We start from the raw sequence: 19,175 nt of genomic DNA on the forward strand, positions 1-19,175 counted from the left end.
TGCATGTGAATGAGAATAATAAAAGTACTTATATAACAAGGGGGTGTGGTTAAAGGATAGGATGCTGACCATTTTTCTTTCATTTAAAATTTCCACATCTCTTAGGAGTGTCTTTGAAATCCCTCTTTTTAGTAGAAATTATTCTAAGAAAAGACTTTGTGTGCAGGGGCGCTTCTCTCTTAAGGACTGAAAGAAAAGTGCACCTGCTGCCTCTCGGGGACAGCGGCCTAAGGAGCTGTCCTGTTTGTCTGCACCTGGGTTTCAAGAGCAAGCATCCACCTGCCCCCTGACAGCTCCATCCATCTCCGTCAATAATAGATTTTCAAAACATTGCTTTTTCCTTATAATTTTCTTCTTCTCTCTTTATTCATTTCTTTTCCTTTCTCTCTTTTTAATATATATTTTTATTAATTTCAGAGAGGAAGGGAGATAGAAAGATAGAAACATCAATGATGAGAGAGAATCATTGATTGGCTGCCTCCTACAAGCCCCCCATTGTGGGGATTGAGCCCACAACCAGGGCATGTGCCCTGAGCCAGAATCAAACCTGGGACCCTTTAGTCTGCTGGCCGATGCTCTATCCACTGAGCCAAACCGGCGAGGGCTCTCTCTTTGTTTTTAAAGAAACTCATACAAGGGATTTTGTATCCATTTATCCTTGAAATATGTGTGTTGCGAGCTCTGGGTCCCTCAAGTTCCAATGGTGTGATGGATGTCTTGGATTGGAAGAGTTCTGGGAAGAATCATTGAGGGTTGGGTTGCTTTGTTGGTTTTCCTGAATTGTAGAATATTTTATTCTCAAAGCAGTAAAAAAAAAAAAAAATCAAAAAACACCCTGACCTTACCACACCCACCCTTGCAAGCCAAGTTCTAAGTTGTTCTCTAAGAAATAACTAAAGTCCCTGAGAGGACAGTAAGAAAATTCCTCCCTCTGCAAATTGTTTAACTTTCTGAGTTTCATTGGAAATAAAAAAAAAATCTTTTGCATAAATAATTTCTGACTTCTTTGCCCTAAACCTTGGGCAGATTTTGATCTTGTCTAATCAAATCCATATGAGATGTGTAATATCAGAAGTAATTAAGAACCCTCAAGACTCTCTCAACATGACCCAATCTTATCTTTCCAGCTTCACAGAGAGCTCACGGCCATCTCCCACTCACTCGTGAGACCTACTGGTTTCACAGCTGGTGACACAGCTTCTCCTCAGAGAGGTGGGCCTTCACACCTTGCGTCAGGGGACTGATCTAGCCAAAGCCTCCCATATGCGCCAGACCTAAGGAGACTGAGTGGCCTGCACTGAGAATGGGACCCAGTTAGGAAGCTTCATATTAGATGGCAAATATCCAGTCAAACCATCTTGAATGCAAGACACAGAGCATATAACCACAGCAACAGAGGCAGAAAGAGGAACACTGGAAAGAGAGAAGTATACATGGAAGGAGCCTTGAGCAGGGAAGAATCTATAATAATAAAAGCATAATATGCTAATTAGGCCGAACGACCTTCCAGATGAAGCCGGAGCTACGAGAGAAGCCTGGGTCCCGGGTGCCAGGGGGAAGCCAATGCCAGCAGCCGGGGGGGAATGAATGCCTACTCTTGCACAAATTTCCGTGCATCGGGCCTCTAGTTGCTAAATAAAGAACAATGGTTTCTGCTCTCAGAGGAAATCAGACCCCGGTGACTGGAGTTGCTATGGTTTCTTGCATCATCTTCCAATTCTCCATGAGGCCTGCTGTGTAGCTGCTGAGATGGCTACCCATTGAACATATGTGTATCTCTATCAAAACCCCAATCTCTTGAGGTACCCTCAAGTATGTCATTGATTTCTGATTTTGTTTTTGCAACTGAAGAGTCCAACACGCTTGTTCTAAAAGTGAATTTTATAATCTTCTCTCCTGAACTACTACTCTTTCTACCTACTTGAGGTATTATCATTCCTGTTGTTTGATTTCTCTTAATACCTTACTAGACTCTGTCCATTTTCCAGGTCCTATCAATTTTACCTCCACACTACAGTATCAAAATGTCAGGGTTGGCAAATATTCCTCCCCCCGCACGCCTCTCCCACCCTTCACTCCTAGCACATCTCAGTAATTGATCACCGCATTCCTTCCCACTTACCTAAGCAAGGCTACGGTAATAATAGCTCTAGTCTTTGGATGTGTATTATATATCAGGGATTGTGCTAAGCATTTTGCATGTCTTATCTGATTTAATTCTCGTAAAAACTCTGTAACTATATACTGTTGGTTTTCCCATTGCACAGGCGAGAAAACTGAGGCTGGGAGCTAGGAGCCTGGCTCCTCCCGCCCTCCAGTCCTCCAGCCTTTCTCTGAGGCCTCCCACTGACAGAGCCGAGCTGGAGCCAGTTGGCAGGGCAGCAGGGAGACGAAGTTTGCAGGCGTCTGCTCCTTGTGGTGCAGAGCAAAGCAGAAGGGCAGGGATTGGATCTGAGACCAAACAGAAAGACTGGCGAGAAGCCTCTTCTGATTCTGTAGCCAAAAGGAATCTGTCCTGACTCTGAAAGCCCGTAACTTGATCCAGAAATTTCCTCTGCACTTAGCACTGTTTATCATATAGTTATACATTGGCATTGGTATGGAATATATATTTGCATGTCTTTTCTCCTTTGGACTAGAGCAGGGGTGGGCAAACTTTTTGACTCGAGGGCCACAATGGGTTCTTAAACTGGACCGGAGGGCCGGAACAAAAGCATGGATGGAGTGTTTGTGTGAACTAATATAAATTCAAAGTAGACATCATTACATAAAAGGGTACGGTCTTTTTTTTTTTTTTTTAGTTTTATTCATTTCAAATGGGCTGGATCCGGCCCGCGGGCCGTAGTTTGCCCACGGCTGGACCAGAGGCTCTAGGTCTATCCGGTAAGACACAAGTGAATCATTGTCATTCCTGAACTCATGCCTTGCCCCATGCTTTGCTCAATAAATATTTATTGAATGATGAGTGATACATACGCAGCGTCTGTGTTTCTTCAGAGTGAGGTGTGCAGCAGTGTGTTAAGGAATCTGCCAAGCCACAAGGTAAACACCTTGCATTTACCTGGAGAACCGATTCACAGTGTGGTGAGTTTCATATATTTTTTATATGAAAACAAAAAAAAATAAGTCAAACATAAAACTTACGTGTTTTTCTTTTAGATAAAATAATTACTTCCCAAAAACCTGGGCTCTTCATGCATTCATTTTTTCCTTTCGTTCTTGTCTTTCAGCAAGTGTTGACTGAGCATTTTCTATATGCCAGGCACTGTTCTAGACAGACAGGATTCCTGCCTTCAAGGGTTTCACAGTCTAGTGCAGACGCCCACAAACATCTATAAAGGACCAGAGAGCAACTGTTTTAGGCAATGTGGGCCAAACATTCCTTGTTGCATTACTCAGATCTGCCATTGTAATATAATAGCAGCCACAAACAATACCTAGACAAGTGAGTGCCAATGTGTTCCAGTAAAACTATATTACAAAATAGGCAGCTGGCTATTGGGGAAAACAGACATTAAATAATTTAGGTTGATGCATTGTTAGAAAATAATACAAGATGTTCCATAAGCAAAGCTAGTGTTGGTCAGTCCAGGAGCAGGACGGGATCCAGGGGTGTGCAGCCTGTGCAGTCACACGAGGCCCCTCAGAAAGGGCACCATGCTTCATTTTATGCCTGGTTGTCACCATCTTGAAATTCTTAACAATTTTATATTTGAATTTATGAAGTCAGAAGGGACATGGAGCATGCAAAGGAGCAGAGGAGCTAAGCTAGGTATTAATGTGCACATATGCAGGCTCAAGCCTGCCGCCATGGCAGCTGGCCTGGCCAACGGGCGAGCATGTGCACACCTGGGTCTGTCCAGAGCCCTGAGGAGCAGCCCCACCCAGGTCCTGGGCCCAGATTGGTTGATGGAGCAGGGCATTGCAGATTGTTGTTGTCGTCTTTCACTATGCCTATCTCCCTTTCTTCTTGGCCTCTCTCTTTCTTTCCCTCTTTCTTGCTACCCTCCTTCTTCCCTGCCTTCCTCCTCTCTTAGCTGTAATGGTCTTTCATATATGTTGAATATGTGTTGATGTTCCCCCTTTTTTAGACAATTCGTCAATTTATGCCCCAAATAGAGCTACCAGATTTAACAAACAAAAACACAGGTCAATTTGAATTTCAGATAAATAACAAATAATATTCAAGATATACTTATACCCCCCAAAAATTATTTGTTGGTTTCCTGAAACTTAACTTTATCTGGGCATCTGATATTGTATTTGGCAGCCCTACCCCCAACTAACTGTAGGTCAGTGTGGGCCTCAAATATTTGTCCTGTCAGTCAGTAGCTTTTGGAAATAAGATGTCTCAGATCTGTTCTACTATTATTTTTGAAAGGTGAGTAACCAATATTCCCTGAACACAGAGAGCAGAGAGTTTTGGCCTCTGCTTTTATAGGATGCCTACATCGTCAAGGAGCTTTTCCTTGAAGGCAGCTGGTATTAAGGCATCCCCAGCCGGGCCACCCCTGATGCACCGGGGGAGAAGCTATAGTTCAGAGAGCAGAGGGCCCAGGGGGCTGAAATTTCTATAGGTGTGTCAGGCCTCTGTGAGGGAAATGGTTACTTCTGCAGGGGGGTGGGGAGAGGAGGGTGACTTACAAGACATTTCTTTCAGTTTCACATCTTTTCCTCTTATTTTTGCTACATCACCAGAGTGATTGGGGAGGGGGGGTGTGGAGTGGGGGCAGAAACTCCCCCTTTCAGTGCTCCTCTGGCTCTCGCTGGGGCTAAGGCTTACAAGAGCAGGAGTGGTGGCCAGTGACCCCAGATGACATAGAGGTTGGTTGCTGCTGACAGTTAATCCCTGGCCTACCAGGGCTGTGGCCTTCCTGTCTGCTGGTGTCTGAACAAACAGCCAGCAGGTGAAGGTCACAGAGTTGCATAAAGTCAGCAGGGCCTCAGGCCTCTGAGGGGGTGACATCTCCTCCCATTGAGAACATTTTTAAATGACTCTAGAAGCTATGGAGGTCCAAAGCCCCAGAGCACAGCGCCCCTCCCGCAGGAGCCCCCAGGTCTGCAGCCAGGCCTTGCCGCTCCTCAGTGCGCAGTCCAGGCCAGGCTTTCTGCTCTCCCTCCTGGAGGCCTGCCATCCTTATTGAGTGTATTTCCAAGAAAGCAGTTGACAGGCTTGGCAGTGCTATTCCTGGAAATGTTCAATAGGCCATCTTCTGGCAGGGCCACCACTGACGGATGGGTAGGAAGGGAGACCACGTGCTCAGTGCCATCTCCAGGCCTCTCCCAGGTGCCTCTGAGCCCAGCCTCAGGAGCTCGCAGGCTGTCAGCTGGCGGGCTGCAGCCTCCGTGGAACTCTTCCTCCCCGGCAGGGAGGCTGCCAGCCGCTTGCTGCTAACTGAAGACAGGCGCCCTGTGACCAGAACTTTAAAACACAGCTGCGGCTGAGGCACTGCGTGTCCTGCAGTAAACTCTGCAGGGGACACTTGGCCACTGCTGAAGGGCATTCTAGACAGCGGCTTTAACTCTTGTGGCTGCTGGGGAGAGGGGCCAAGACTTTCGCTGGGCAGAGGAGCTCGAGGCTGCTCTGAGGTTGGGATCCCCCTGTGAGGCGGAGCACAGTGAGGACCGGGCCTCTCACTGGGCGCTGCTGACCCGTAGGGCCGGTGGTGATGCTCGGTTGGGGCTGTACTGTGAGATGTTGAGCAGCATCCTTAGCTTCCACCCACTAGGTGCGATAGCCCGCGCCCCCCCCCCCCCCCCAGGCTCCCTTCCCCAACCATGATAACCAAAAACACCTGGCAACATTGCCAAAGGTCCCTGAGAAGGCAAAGGTGGCCTTGGTGTACAGGAAAGGAGATGGGACCTTCCCTGGGGAGGCCAGGCAGAGAAAGACAAAAGCTCTGCTTTTGGTCTCCAGTTGAGCTGTGTGATGCCAGGCAAGTTGCAGAACCCTCGGGCCTCAGGTTCCTCTTCTCTGAAAAGGAAGTCAAAGAAGAGCAGGTGAAGGGCACGTGAAGGTCAGTTGAGGTAATGCATGGTTTGCACTCCAAGAGGCGTTAAAAGGCCACATTAAACAGGAAGATGATTACCTAACGCTTCAGTCCTTCCCTTCCTCAAAGGACCTGGCTCCCTTTGAAAGGAGAAAACAGCTGAATATTCACGAAAGTTCCAAGGCTCTTAAAGTAAAATGAACAAATGTTTTAGAAAGCTTTTCTTTTTATTTATTTTTTCTTCTGAATTCAAACAAGATGGCTATCTGAGGTGAATGAACACATCTTCCTTGAAAGAGGTTTTGTATTTTTTCTTTTATCAATATGTGAGAAGTGGCATTCTTCCATTAAAACACAGTAAGTAAGGAAATGGGAGGGTCCCTCTATTTTCTTCACAAAATTAGTATCTCATTCTTTATAATTTGTAAAAAAACAAAAACAAAAACCAAACAAAAAAACCTGACAAACGCCATAGCCTTGTAGAAAGACACTGTCGCTTTAAATGAGCTTTGCTGTTATATAATTCTCTGGCTCAGTTCACCCTGGAGGCTTTCAAGGAACCGTAAAGAAATCTTTAAAGGCTAATATTTCTCCTGCTCACACTGGCAGAAAGACATAAAGGAAATGAGTAACCTGGGTGCCCTTGAAGGTACAAAACGAAGAGCTTAGTCCTTGAGGACAAGGTCACAGGTGCCTCCCTCCTCCCAGTCTCCGGGTCCTTGTCAAGATCCCAGCAGCCACGGCCCTTCCTTTGCAGCTGTGTTCCTTGGAAGATCTGAGGCCATGTTTGCTTTGGGAAACAGGACACTGATTAATCAAAGACAACAAAAACAGCTTCATTTCCCATAATGGGCTCATCGAAGGGCTTTTCTAGGAAAAGGCCTGATCAGGCTGTTCCTTCCATTTCCCTAAAGGCTAACCGTGGCGGGGAGGGAGCTAAGGGTGCGTGAAGAGGTATCCATTGAAGTGTATTCCCTAATTGTCCCTTGCCTGAAAAAGGCTTCCTTATGCTAACTTGCTCAAAGCCCTGAGTATCCCTCACAGCCAGAGCCCTTGGAGGCAGCACAGGCCCGAGGGCCTCACTTGCTGATCAGACAGGCTTCCGGGAAGGGAACCTGGGGAATGAGTCTCAAAAGTAACAGAGAAGGTCGGAAAGGGAGCCAGGCTGCACTTTTGTAAAGCCCACTCTCACACGCTGACCTCGTTTGAAGTAAGCTGTGTTTTTCTGCTACTAGGTGGAGACAAGGCAGGGCTGGGACTAGGGTGAGAGGTTGAGGCATCACCTTGGGTGAGAAACTTACAGGCACAAATGCACCCAGCAGTCAAGTGGTGTGGCCTCAGGACTTTGGAGGGTCTCGGCGAGTAGACTAAGCCAAGCAGCCGAGGCGCAGAGTCAGGGAAGAAGTGTGGCTCGTGGCTAAGTGGCCTTCAGCATGTCCCAGCCTCTCGGAGTTCTGGCTCTTGTTTGTAAAGTGGACTTAACATTGGCCCCAACTACCTCACAAGTGTTGCTAGGACTAAATAAGAGATTGTTCAGAAAGCATTTGATAAACCCTAGCCTGTGGCATCCTCAAAATGTGTCACAGGAAGTATAATAATAATGCTGGTCATTGTAGTCCATGGTAGGTGATATGCAAAGTGTTGGAGAGGAAAAGAGAGAAAGGCAGGAGAGAAAAAGGATCGAGGGATGGGCCAAACTGTGTGGTGGGTAGGGCAAGGAGGCCCATTTTCCATTTCCTCAGAGCTTCAGTCTTCTCAGTCTTAAAATGGGAATAACAATGAATGACCATGAAGTAATGTGCGCACAGTGCACAGAATAGTCTGGTGCAAGCTGATGTTGGCCCTTTCCACCACACACACACACACACTCACTGATACTCATACACACTCACACTCATACATACACTCACACACATACATTCATACACAACACTCACATACATGCACACACACCCTCATACACACACACACACACACACACACACACACACATCTCCTTGCATTCCCACACCCTCACTTCGGGCTTCTCCCATGAAGAGAAAAGAAAGAGAAAGGAGAGAAACAGGAAAGGCAAGAAGAACATAAGCCAAGATAGGATGAAACAAGAGAACAGGATTTGGGGGAAGCGGGCAGAGGAAAGGAAGGAGGAAGAGAAGGAAGTGGGGACACTCAGGCCCCGTCTTAGGCTGAGAGCAAGTCAGTTCTAGTTTGCTGGGAAGCATCATGGAGAGAATTAAACTCAACAACTTATTTAAAATCTATCTGTGATGGCACACAAACCTGATTCATTTGTTTTACCTTCTGTAGAATATTCTGGAACACGCCTCCACTTCTATAGCCATTCTCTCAAGAGTGGGCATTTAAGTTGTTTTAAGGGGGCTTCAATGGTATCAGTAATGTTTTATTTCTAAAGTTGGGTGGGAGGTATGGAAAGTTCGATCTATGGGTCAGTTTTTCCTAGGTGATGTCTGAAACGGTCAAGCTCATCTAGAACTCCTGGTTTAGCCAAACTTCTAGGCCTTGCCCCTCGATTCAGAGGCAGCCGGGATTTCTGGAAGTGGATGAGGCAATCCACACGAAGGGTCTGAGCAAGTGGACAGCCACCTGCCCCACAGGAGGACGGTGCCCTTGGTGGCAATGCCTGCCCTGGGAGAGCAGAAGTCCAGCCACACTGAGACTCTGCGCGCAGGCTGGTGGCCACTTAGGCTCACTCACTACCTGAGACCTGGCCCTGACCTGGAAGCCCAGGGTTGGGCCCCACAGGCATTTCAGACCCTGTGCTGGGATTTTGGGGAAGCCTCAGATATTAGATGCTTCAGGGAACATAGTTTTCTCCTTGACTAGCTGAGCTCCTCAGAGTCAAATCCTTAGCTTTCATAATTGGACAAGGGGGAAAGCTGTTTATAAGCTTGGGAGCTGCAGGTCTTAGTGGATCCCCTGGAGGTCAGCCCGTGCATTTTCTTACTAAAGAACAGGGGAAGGAAGACGTGCCAAGGACCCAAAAGAGCCCTGGCTGGGTAACTCGGTTGGTTGGAGCATCATGTTTAATCAATGTCAAGGCTTTATTGACTCAATCTACCCCTTGAGGAGCTCTTGAATGTGTCTACTTATTTCCAGCTCTAATGGTATAACCCTGGACTAGGTCACCCCCATCTCTGGACTGAATGACAACTGCCTCCTATTAGTTATCCTTCTTCCACTCTTGTCCCCCATCCCATGCCTCATGCTCCAAGTCACTAAACAAACTCTTCTGAAATACATACACACAGAATGCTGGTCTTTCTAAAACACAAGTATGATATCTTTCCCTCATGCTAAACCCCTGCAATGGTTTCCCATTTGTCTTAGGATAAAGTCTAACTCTCACATGGCATTCAAGGCTAGCTCCTGCCCATCTCTCTAGCCATCTGTACTCTCAACATTCCAACCAAACTGCATCTCTTTCAGTTCTCAAACACAGTCCTTTCTCTCACCTCTACTCCTTTGCTCGCATTCCTCCATCTGCTGATGATATACCCTCTGTGATGGTTCATCAATGTGTCAACTTGACTGGGCTAAGGGATACCCAGATAGCTGGCAAAGCATTACTTCTGGGTGTGTCAGTGGGAGTGTTCCTGGAAGAGATCATTTTTTAATCAGGAGATGAGTAAAGAAGACTGTCCTCATCAATGCATGTGGGCATCATCCAATCAGCTGAGGGCTTGAATAGAACAGAAAGGTGAAGGCAGGGCAAATTTGCTGTCTGCCTGAGCTGTGACAGCCATCTTTGAACCAGACTCACACCATTGGCTCCCTAGTTCTCAGGCCTTTGGACTCAGTCTAGATTACACTCCCCTTTCCTGGTTCTCCAGCCTGCAGATGATAGATCTCAGGACTTCGCAGCCTCCATGACATATAGCCAGTGCCTATAATAAATCTCCTTATATCTCTCTCTCCATGTTTCCTATTGGTTCTGTTTCTCTGTAGAACTCTGCTTAATACAATCTCATGAACTCCTGCTCATCCCTGGGACCTCAACTTAGATAGCACTTTATCCAGGAAACATTCTCTGACCTTCCAGATTGAGTTAGATGGGCCTCTATTGCTTTGCCATGGACACCATGTTCTGTCTTCATTGTAGGTCCTACCATAACACACATGTTAGAATTCCATGTTGACTTAGTTGCTTTTCCTAACAGGCTGCCACTTTGTGAAAGCTAGCACCTATTCTGTTTACATTTGTATCCCCTGGACCTAGGTCATAGCCAGGCAAATAGTATGTGCTCAATAAATTTTATTTTTTCTGATTACAGTGACCAGACTACCAAATGTATGAGTTGACTTTTAGCAGAAACACTGAGAATGACTACCAGGAAAGAGTGTGTTTGCTAAGGAAAATATTTCAGTCAGATACACAAGTCAGACTGTGCTTTAACAATACCAAGAACTGACTATTAACCCCTTGGCAGTCTGTTTCCTAGAAGTGCACATATTTTGAAGTTTGTTTTTATAAGTTGTGAAACAAAATCTCTTTCTATGTATTTGAGAACTTTCTGAGTTTCACTTAATTTATTTTTGCCAGACTGACATGGCAATCCCTTGGTGTCAGTCTCTATTTTGTATGACTTTTCCCTTCTGCCCACTCATTAAAAGTCCTGCTGTTAGACTCTCCCCCAATGACAATGTCTGAAAAATGCTCTCATTAAAAGCCTTCCATGGCTGCTGTTGAGAGGCCGTAGTGTGAGGCTTTTATTTTTGTGTTTAATCAATGTTTTGATCTCCCTTTTGCCCAGAGTTTCCAAACTCTGGACAATTGGTTACGCTATTTTAATTATTTATTTCCCAACACATTTTCTCTCACTTTCAAACATAAGTAAATGATAGGTCAAAATGCATTGGCCCCTCCCTGATGTGAGACTGCAGGACATGAAAGGACCTGGATTCAAGCCTTAACTACCATTTATAAGCTTATGACCTTGATAAGCTACTGAGCCTCTCTGAACTTCAGCTTTCTCCTCTGCAGAGTAAGAGCAACACAACCTCATACCTTACTTTTTGCCTTGAGCGTGGAAGGCTCTGTATAAATGTTAATATCCTTCCCAAATGTGTCTGTTATTAATTATACTCCTGACCATGCAATGGCCCCTATGGAATCTCTGCGGATTGAAATGGTTTTCTATGATAATAAACCTGCTCTGTTGGCAGGCGCAATTGCCAGCCAGTTTGGATGTCCACACTCACCCCAGGAGCTAAAGCTTTTAAGATTCACATTAAGTGATAGGATTGTTTGCTTTCTCCCCTCCACAGCAGTGCTCACATACTCTGCTCATTCCTGTAGTCATGGGGAAGAGAAAGCCTCATCCCACATAGGAAACGCAGTCACTGACCTGTCTCAATACTTAAACTCTGGCTCCGTAATCCAGGACACCATTAGTAACAACAAAATCATGCGAAGAGGGTTGGGGATGCAATGACAACAGTGAAGAGTCAAAAACTCTGAAGGCAAAAAATACAAGAAGCAAAGTGTAAAGCCCTGGCCAGTTGGCTCAGTTGGTCAGAGCATCGTCCCATCCCATGCACTAAAAGGGTGTGGTTCGATCCCCTGGCTGGGGGGGGGGGGGGGGGGGGGGGGCGGAGTGGGGGGGAGTGGCAAGTGGTGAGTGGCAAACAATAGATGTTTCTCTCTCATCTCTCAATCTCTCTCTCTCTCTCTCTCTCTCTCTCAAATAAAAACAGTCCTCTGGCTAGGATAAAAAAGAACGAGGTGTATGGCCATCCTAGTTTGGCAGTTGGACATCTAATAGATTTAGATTTCCAAATACTGATTCTTTACCTTTGGCCCAGCACCTGGATCTTACAGAGATCTTTCACAGCTAACATCTCCTTTCTTCCTTGCCACTATCCTGAGAAGTTAGCAAATATTATTACATTCATTTTCCAGATGGAGAAACTGAAGAGAGTATGCCTAGATTGCACAAGCCTATCCAAGATGCAGCTGGGACTAACCTCAGGCTTCTAATTCTGAGACCAGTGTTTTTTCTACCACATCCTCTTGCCTCTCATACAGCTGGGGAAGGCGAAGATTCCAATCAATTTTAGAGAGAGCACATACTCGAGAACCTCTTACCAGTGCCACAGAGAAAAAGCATCAAACTTGGGTGAAGAAGAAGAAGAAGAAGAAGAAGAAGAAGAAGAAGAAGCAGAAGAAGAAGAAGAAGAAGAAGAAGAAGAAGAAGAAGAAGAAGAAGAAGAAGCAGAAGAAGAAGAAGAAGCAGAAGAAGAAGAAGAAGAAGAAGAAGAAGAAGAAGAAGAAGAAGAAGAAGAAGAAGAAGAAGAAGAAGAAGAAGCCACCTAGGCCCCATGTCTAACGATAACTCCTGGGATACTGTCTACTTAACTCTGCAAAGAACAGGTAGCAATACATGATTCCAAGTTTCCCCTCATGTTTATTTCTTTATAACTAAATGTGTATCTTCAGTTATTTTAACATATATACCTGTGACATAGAAGAAATGTTTTAAAAAAATTGGAGTTAATCACAAGTTCAGCAGCAACTATGGTATCTTTGACTCAATGGGACCACTATGGCTGAATTTAAAACTTGGGATTTTTGATTCATAGCTTCTTGAAAATAGTACTCACTCAATTTCAGTCAACTTTTCCATATTTCACTTTTCTGAAAAAACAGAGATGACAATATTTCTGTACAGGGAAAGAGGAATCTTCAACTCCTTCCCCTCTGTCATCTTGTCTCCTCCTATCCCTCCCTGCCCCATCCCAAGAAAAGAAGAGCTGCTACCTGATTGGTGAGAGTCTGGGGCCAAGATACTAGTAGACCCTGTAATGAGTGGGCAGAGTTGCTGTCTGCAGGGATGGTTCTCTGTCTTATTTACTATGTGTAGGATAGGCAAGTGGACTCAGCCCTTACTCTCCACCTCCTATTCAGGTGCTTCGGGAAATATGTTAAATTACTAGTCATCTTATTTTCTCTGTCATTTTGTCATTGTTCCTTCATGCACCCTTCTCGAGGGTACTAAGATCCAGAGATTTTAATGAAGGAAGGAGTAAAGGAATAAGAGGTCCTGTTTAGGCCTCAAAGCCTAAGTCTTATGCTTCCATTCTTTTTAATCATAAGGATTTTAGGTGGTGGCTCAGTTACTAGAAGGCAGCAGTTTATTTGACTCATGCCTTCCACCTGTCTCTTTCTACAGAACTGTGGGAATCAGTCCCCAATGAGCACCACTCCTGGTATGCATACCTCTTTATAATCCCCCCTCACTGTGCCAGGATTGAACAGTGTGACCAATAGAATACGGCACAAGTGATGCTAGGTAACTTCTGTCTCAGCTGTTCTCTCTCGAATCATTTGCCCTGGGAAAAGCCAGCTGCCATATCTTTAGAAGCCCTCTGGAGAGGCCTCTGTGACTCCTTCCTAGAACTAATCCTTTCTCTTCTCTTTCTTCTTTATTAAAGCTAAATAGTGTTCACATTAATATTCATATTTTATTGCATAGGGTTTGAAGTTTCAGTAGAAGCCAAATGTAGCAATCGATGCTTGATTTCACAGACATTTAAGATCACTGTGTGTGAAAATTAAAGACAAGTCTAAGAAATCTCTTGATCTTAAATAGGGGTTTCTATTCTGTCTCCATATTTGTCCTTATAATTTTAGTTCTATTGTGTACCATAGAGTGAATCCCTTCTTCATAATGGAGAACTTACTTTTTTTCTCCTCTTTGTCTATATGCGTAATTAAATTATATCTAGTTTATCAAATAACACTTATTCAAGATGAATATTTTGGACCAAAGATGTATTAATTCCAAGTCTTACTGTTGACACGTTGGGTCTGTTTTTACTCAATTACACAGTCCCCTGTGGTTGACAGGCGTTAATTCCAAAGACTGAGTGGCCCTCTGAGAAGCAAGACAAAGGAGAGGAGGACAGTCTGACATTTTGTTTGTTTCCTAAATCTGGATTCTCAGAAATGAGCTCACATGGAGCCAAAGGGCCCAGGCTATCTGCTCTGATCTTCCTGCGTATTCCTTCTCCTTCCCTTGAAGGCAAAGCAGTCTTCAGAAGTTAACCAGCTGATTTACTTGTAGGTGCTGGAAAGTTCAACACCTTTCACTCAGAAAGAGGCAACATTTATTTTAAAGATGATTAAGAAGAGAAGTGGGAGAGTTACCAACCAAAAGAAATAGTATGAATAGACATTATGTTAATGATGTATCTTAAAAAGTTCTGAAAATAGTCAAACCTCTATATACAAATTTAGGTGAGTGTGTGCATATGTGTATGAGCGTGTGCATATATGCACATGTTAAATTGTACATATATGCAAACACTACGTATGCACATATTTTTTAAAGCATCCACTTCTTTGATTTAGGGCCCAGTGTTCTCATCTCTTCCTGGGATATCGTCCCAAGGAGCCATTTTATCAGAGCTCACAGTTCTACTTACCCAGTTTCTGAGGATCAGTCTCAGGGGCGATTTTATGTAATACATGTTGGCTACAGTATCGGGCTTCTCTACTTAAACCAGACATCCAAACTGTGATCCAGTGAGACAAACAGTGCCTTCTCTCCTGCACATGCATGTCTGCGTATGTGGGGTGGAACATGATTTTGTTAGTGAGACAGCCAATTCTTTTGAAAATCTTTATTCCCTCCTTCTTCCTAGAGGATTCTGGCATTTAGATGTGCCACAAACAAAAAGAAGAGGAAACTTTTTTTCTTGGAATCTGTAAAAGGCTGATTTCCTTATTATTATATTTATTTGAGTGCTTCAAAATGCATCTCTAAAAAGCTCTGACATATCTATTAGCCACAGTCTTTTTTGTGTTAAAAGAGACCAGCCACAGAAATATTGTTACTTCCCTAAAAAGTGCTGTCTGAATCTATTTTCACTTCCTCCTTCCAAGGATGACTTGGGCTTTGTGAAATAATCACCAGAAGACAAGATCTTTTTTGCTTTGGGGAAGGCAGGCCAGTGGAGGTGTGATAACTTTGTCCCCTTGATGTGGCCACAGAGGTATCAGAGGTTGACCATGCAACCACAGGTTAAAAAAACGATAATCATCTAAAGAAGAGTACATGAATACAGTCTTTACTTTCTTAGAATTAGGACTTGGCTTCCTGGGACCCTCTCCTCGACTTCCAACTTCAAAAAAAGGAATTGCTAAATATTCATTTTGTTTTTGCCTGCTGAGGGTGTTGGTCCTCACTCAGGACAGAAACTGAGGGCCATTTCTGAGAAGCAGCCTATCACTCAGTTTGGTTCTAACAAAAACTAATGTACTTAAACCAGTGGGGGAGAGGGAACTGATCAACAAAGCCAACTAGAATTGATATTGGTTCTGAAAAGCAATTGAATGGTATAAAGAGATCTTTTGGTTCCAAAGGTGATCTGAAGACTCCACCTGTCTGGTTGATCTCCAGAAAGCAGTGAATGAGGCAAAATTTGTGTGGTGTCAGAAAAAGTTCCTTCTTTAGAAGCGTAGCTGCAGGGTGTGCGGTAAGAATGTGTGGGGGACAAGAGAGGACCCAATGTTCTTCTGTTCCCTTGCTCCAAAAGTGGCACTTTTCAACCATATTTTAAAGTCACGTTGTTAAGGTGGTCATTGACGATGTTAGAAGAAGTGGAATGAAAATGCAAGATGCACAGTTTCTCACTCTTAGGCTTGCTTCAAATGCCAAAGTTCTAACAAGAACTCTGTAATTTCTTCCCCAGTCTCCAAAGAGACGCCAGTTGCAGGGCCAGAGCCAGTGTAACAATAATAATTGCACTCAAAGCCTTCCTTTGGGGCTCCTATTTTGCTCCTAGATTATATACTAAGGACATGGGAACTCCACTAGCTATCCATCTTCTTCCACCTGAAGAAAAATAAGTTAGTTCAAATGGTGGACTGAGCCAACACAGCTACTCCCACGCAAATCTCAGGGAAATGGGATACATAATATAAGACTAAGTCCTAGACATTACCTAGAAAATGCCGGTTGAGTAGAAAATGAAGAATTAGCTTCTAGACACATAGAATTGCTTCCCCACTCAGAAGTTTGTACAGTACATATGCAATTGGAAGAACAAGAAAGAAATTAAAAGATTATCAGTGGTGTAATTTAAACTTAAATCAAGAATGATAGGCATTGATTTCATGAACAAAAATTATATCCAGAAAAAAAAATATTTCACACAAAAAGGTTTAAAAATAGAAAGGTTAGCATAAAGTTTGTTTGTATATAATATAAAAACTCAAAACCATAATTGACTTGAACAAAAGAGGTTTTTATTCACATAAAATAAGCCTAATAAGTAGTTCAGGGCTAGTATACCAGGAACAATATCATCAGAACCCTAAACCCCTAAACTTCTGTCCTGTCATCTTTAAGCCATCTGACAGTCCAACAGGGCTGCTGGAATTCCACCCATCATGTCCAGATAGTAGAAAGGGCAAATGAGCATTCACAACTGAGGAAGCATCTTTTAAAGCAGCGGTTCTCAACCTGTGGGTCGTGACCCCTTTGGGGGTCGAACGACCCTTTCACAGGGGTCGACTAAATACATCTTGCATATCAGATATTTACATTATGATTCATAACAGTAGCAAAATTACAGTTATGAAGTAGCAACGAAAATAATTTTATGGTTGGGGGTCACCACAACGTGAGGAACTGTATTAAAGGGTCGCGGCATTAGGAAGGTTGAGAACCACTGTTTTAAAGCAAGTCCTTGGATCCCATTCAACACTTTCACTACTTCTCACTAGCCGGAACTTCGTCACATGCTCATACTTAGGGCAAGAGAGGCTGGACATTTAGTCTCATATACTATATGGCAATGTATGCTGAGCTGAAAATCAGAGCTGTTTCAAAGGAGGAAGGGAAGAGTGGATACTGGGAGGCCATTAGCAGTACTGCACAGAATAATAGCTTCCTTATTAGAAAGATTCAGTATTTTAAACACTCAAATTCTCTCAGGTAAATCTGCAAATTTTAAAAAAAAATCTTTTTTAAATTTGCAAATAAATTTTTCCCTTCTAATTTAAAAATTTGAGGTGAAACTTGATACAATAAAACACACAGATCTTAATTGTAACAGCTTAAAGAGCTTTGATAAATCCAGGACACCTGGGGCAGAGCTCCGCCCTACCAGCAGGGGCCTGGGGGAGGGAAGGATCTTGGTCCTTTCTGCCCTGCATCACAGCAAGAGAGTCCCTTCTACCTGGGGCTGGAGAGGGTTAAAAATGCCAGCAGTCTGCCCCTCTAAGGGTGAAATTATAGCCCTAGAGGAGGTGTGGGTGGGGGGAGGGAGCCCTTTCATGTCACCCACACAGCCAGGGCACAGCTTCCTTATGTACGCAGAGCTGGGGAGGGTGGGGGTGAGGGTGGGGAGAGTAATGGAACAGTTGTGGCTTAAGTGCCACAGACTCTCACTGTTCTTGCCTGGATTTAGTAGATTTTCTTGAATGAATATTTCTCCATTTGCTCTATGCCCTTAGGACAATTTCCAGAGGCTTGGAATGATTTATTAAAACATATATTTTTCAGACACAAGAAGAGAATTCAGGAAATTGGTGAACCAACTAAAGAAGAGAACTTTGTAGCCAAGTATCTTCAATTCAATTGTCCAACAAAACCCACCAATATGATGGGTCACCCGGTTGATTATTTTATTGCTTCAAAAGCAGTGGATTGCCTTTTGGATTCAAAGTGGGCAAAGCGAGAAAGAAGAGGAAGCTTTATTTATAAGGGATTCTGTGGTTGACTACTGCAACAGACTTTTAAAGAGAAATTTTTTTCACTGGGCACTAAAAATAATGAAAATGAAGTATGATAAAGACATAAAAAAGGGGAAAGGAAGAGCTGAAAGTAGAAAGGAAGAACATTAAAAGAGCAAGAAAGAAAATCTAAAGGATGAAAAAACCAAACATGAAAAAGAAAAGAATAGAAAAAAAAAAAGATGGTGAAAATGAAGAATCCAAAAAGGAGGAAATTCCAGAAACTCCCAAAAAGATAGAAACTAAGAAAAAATTCAAGCTTGAGCCACATGATGATCAAGTTTTTCTGGATGGAAATGAGGTACTTGTGAGGATCTATGACCCAGTTCACTTTAAAACCTTAGTCATGGGATTAGTTCTTAAGATTGCTTGCATAGCAGCCACCCACTTAATGAGAGTAAGGTGTGAGTGCAGGCTGTTTTCTGGCCAGCATCCTTCTCCAAGCTGTTGCTCCTTGCATTCTATTTCTCGTCATTTGGCTCATAACTGGAGGAAGGCACCTCTTTTGGTTCTTGCCAAATCTGACCGCCAATGTGTCCTTCAGGCCTCATCTTAAAGAAAGATGAGAAATCTGAAACCAAAAAGCAGCAGAAGTCCAACACTGAGGAAAAGTCACAGTGAGGAAAAGGAAGATGAGGAGGAAACAATAGGGCTAGGAATCATGGACTAGACCACTCAGGTGGAGAATGGCGTTCTGACACAGAGAGTGACAGGTGGGAAGATGACTGATCCCACACAGTAGTGGAAATGGGAATGATTTTGAAATGATCACAATAGAGAAACCGGAACAACAAACAGGTGGGAATCATGAAGAGGAGGAAGAAGATGACAATGATGGAGAAACAACTAAATCTTCACATGAAAAATCACGATCTGCCCAATTTGGGGACTAAAAAGGCACAAGAGGTTGGATTTTCTATGTTGGCTGATCATCATGATGCATAGAGGATGTCTGTGGCATTCTTCACACCCAGTGACTGAAATGTATTTGACATCTGAGGACTATTCATTCCTCATTCCACAGAACATGATTATTGGTACAGTCAAAGGCCATTGATCAGTTTTATCTATTTGAAAATTTTACAGACTAGTGAGTAGGTCTCATTAGTTATCAAAGGTTCACTTTCCACAATGATATTTAGATTAATGGCATTTTTGATAGTCATATGGTTTTTTACTGTTAGATTAATCAAAAATAACTAAAAGGGATAAAAATGAAACACCAACACTTCAGATTATGTGTAATTATGGAGCCATTTCATAGTTTTGTTACGATGAAATGTTTAAACTCATGGTTTTTGATAGTTAAGCTTCTGTCAATTATAAAATTATACCAGGAAATTTCTAAGATTCTGAGTTAACAGGGTTCAAAAGCATTTTGTGGAAACAAGCCAACCAGTAATACTGCAACAGCACTTTTAGTT

At 43.5% G+C, this 19,175-nt stretch overlaps 1 pseudogene; it reads left to right on the top strand.

Moving 5' to 3' along the window:
• Window positions 1–17,462: 17,462 nt before the first annotated feature.
• LOC139006321 (translocation protein SEC62 pseudogene) lies at window positions 17,463–18,644 on the top strand (annotated as a pseudogene).
• Window positions 18,645–19,175: the final 531 nt, after the last annotated feature.

Source organism: Myotis yumanensis, unplaced genomic scaffold, assembly GCF_028538775.1.
Source record: "Myotis yumanensis isolate MYYU_CA2020_CCGP unplaced genomic scaffold, mMyoYum1.0.hap1 SCAF_3, whole genome shotgun sequence".
NCBI classification, from domain to species: domain Eukaryota; kingdom Metazoa; phylum Chordata; class Mammalia; order Chiroptera; family Vespertilionidae; genus Myotis; species Myotis yumanensis.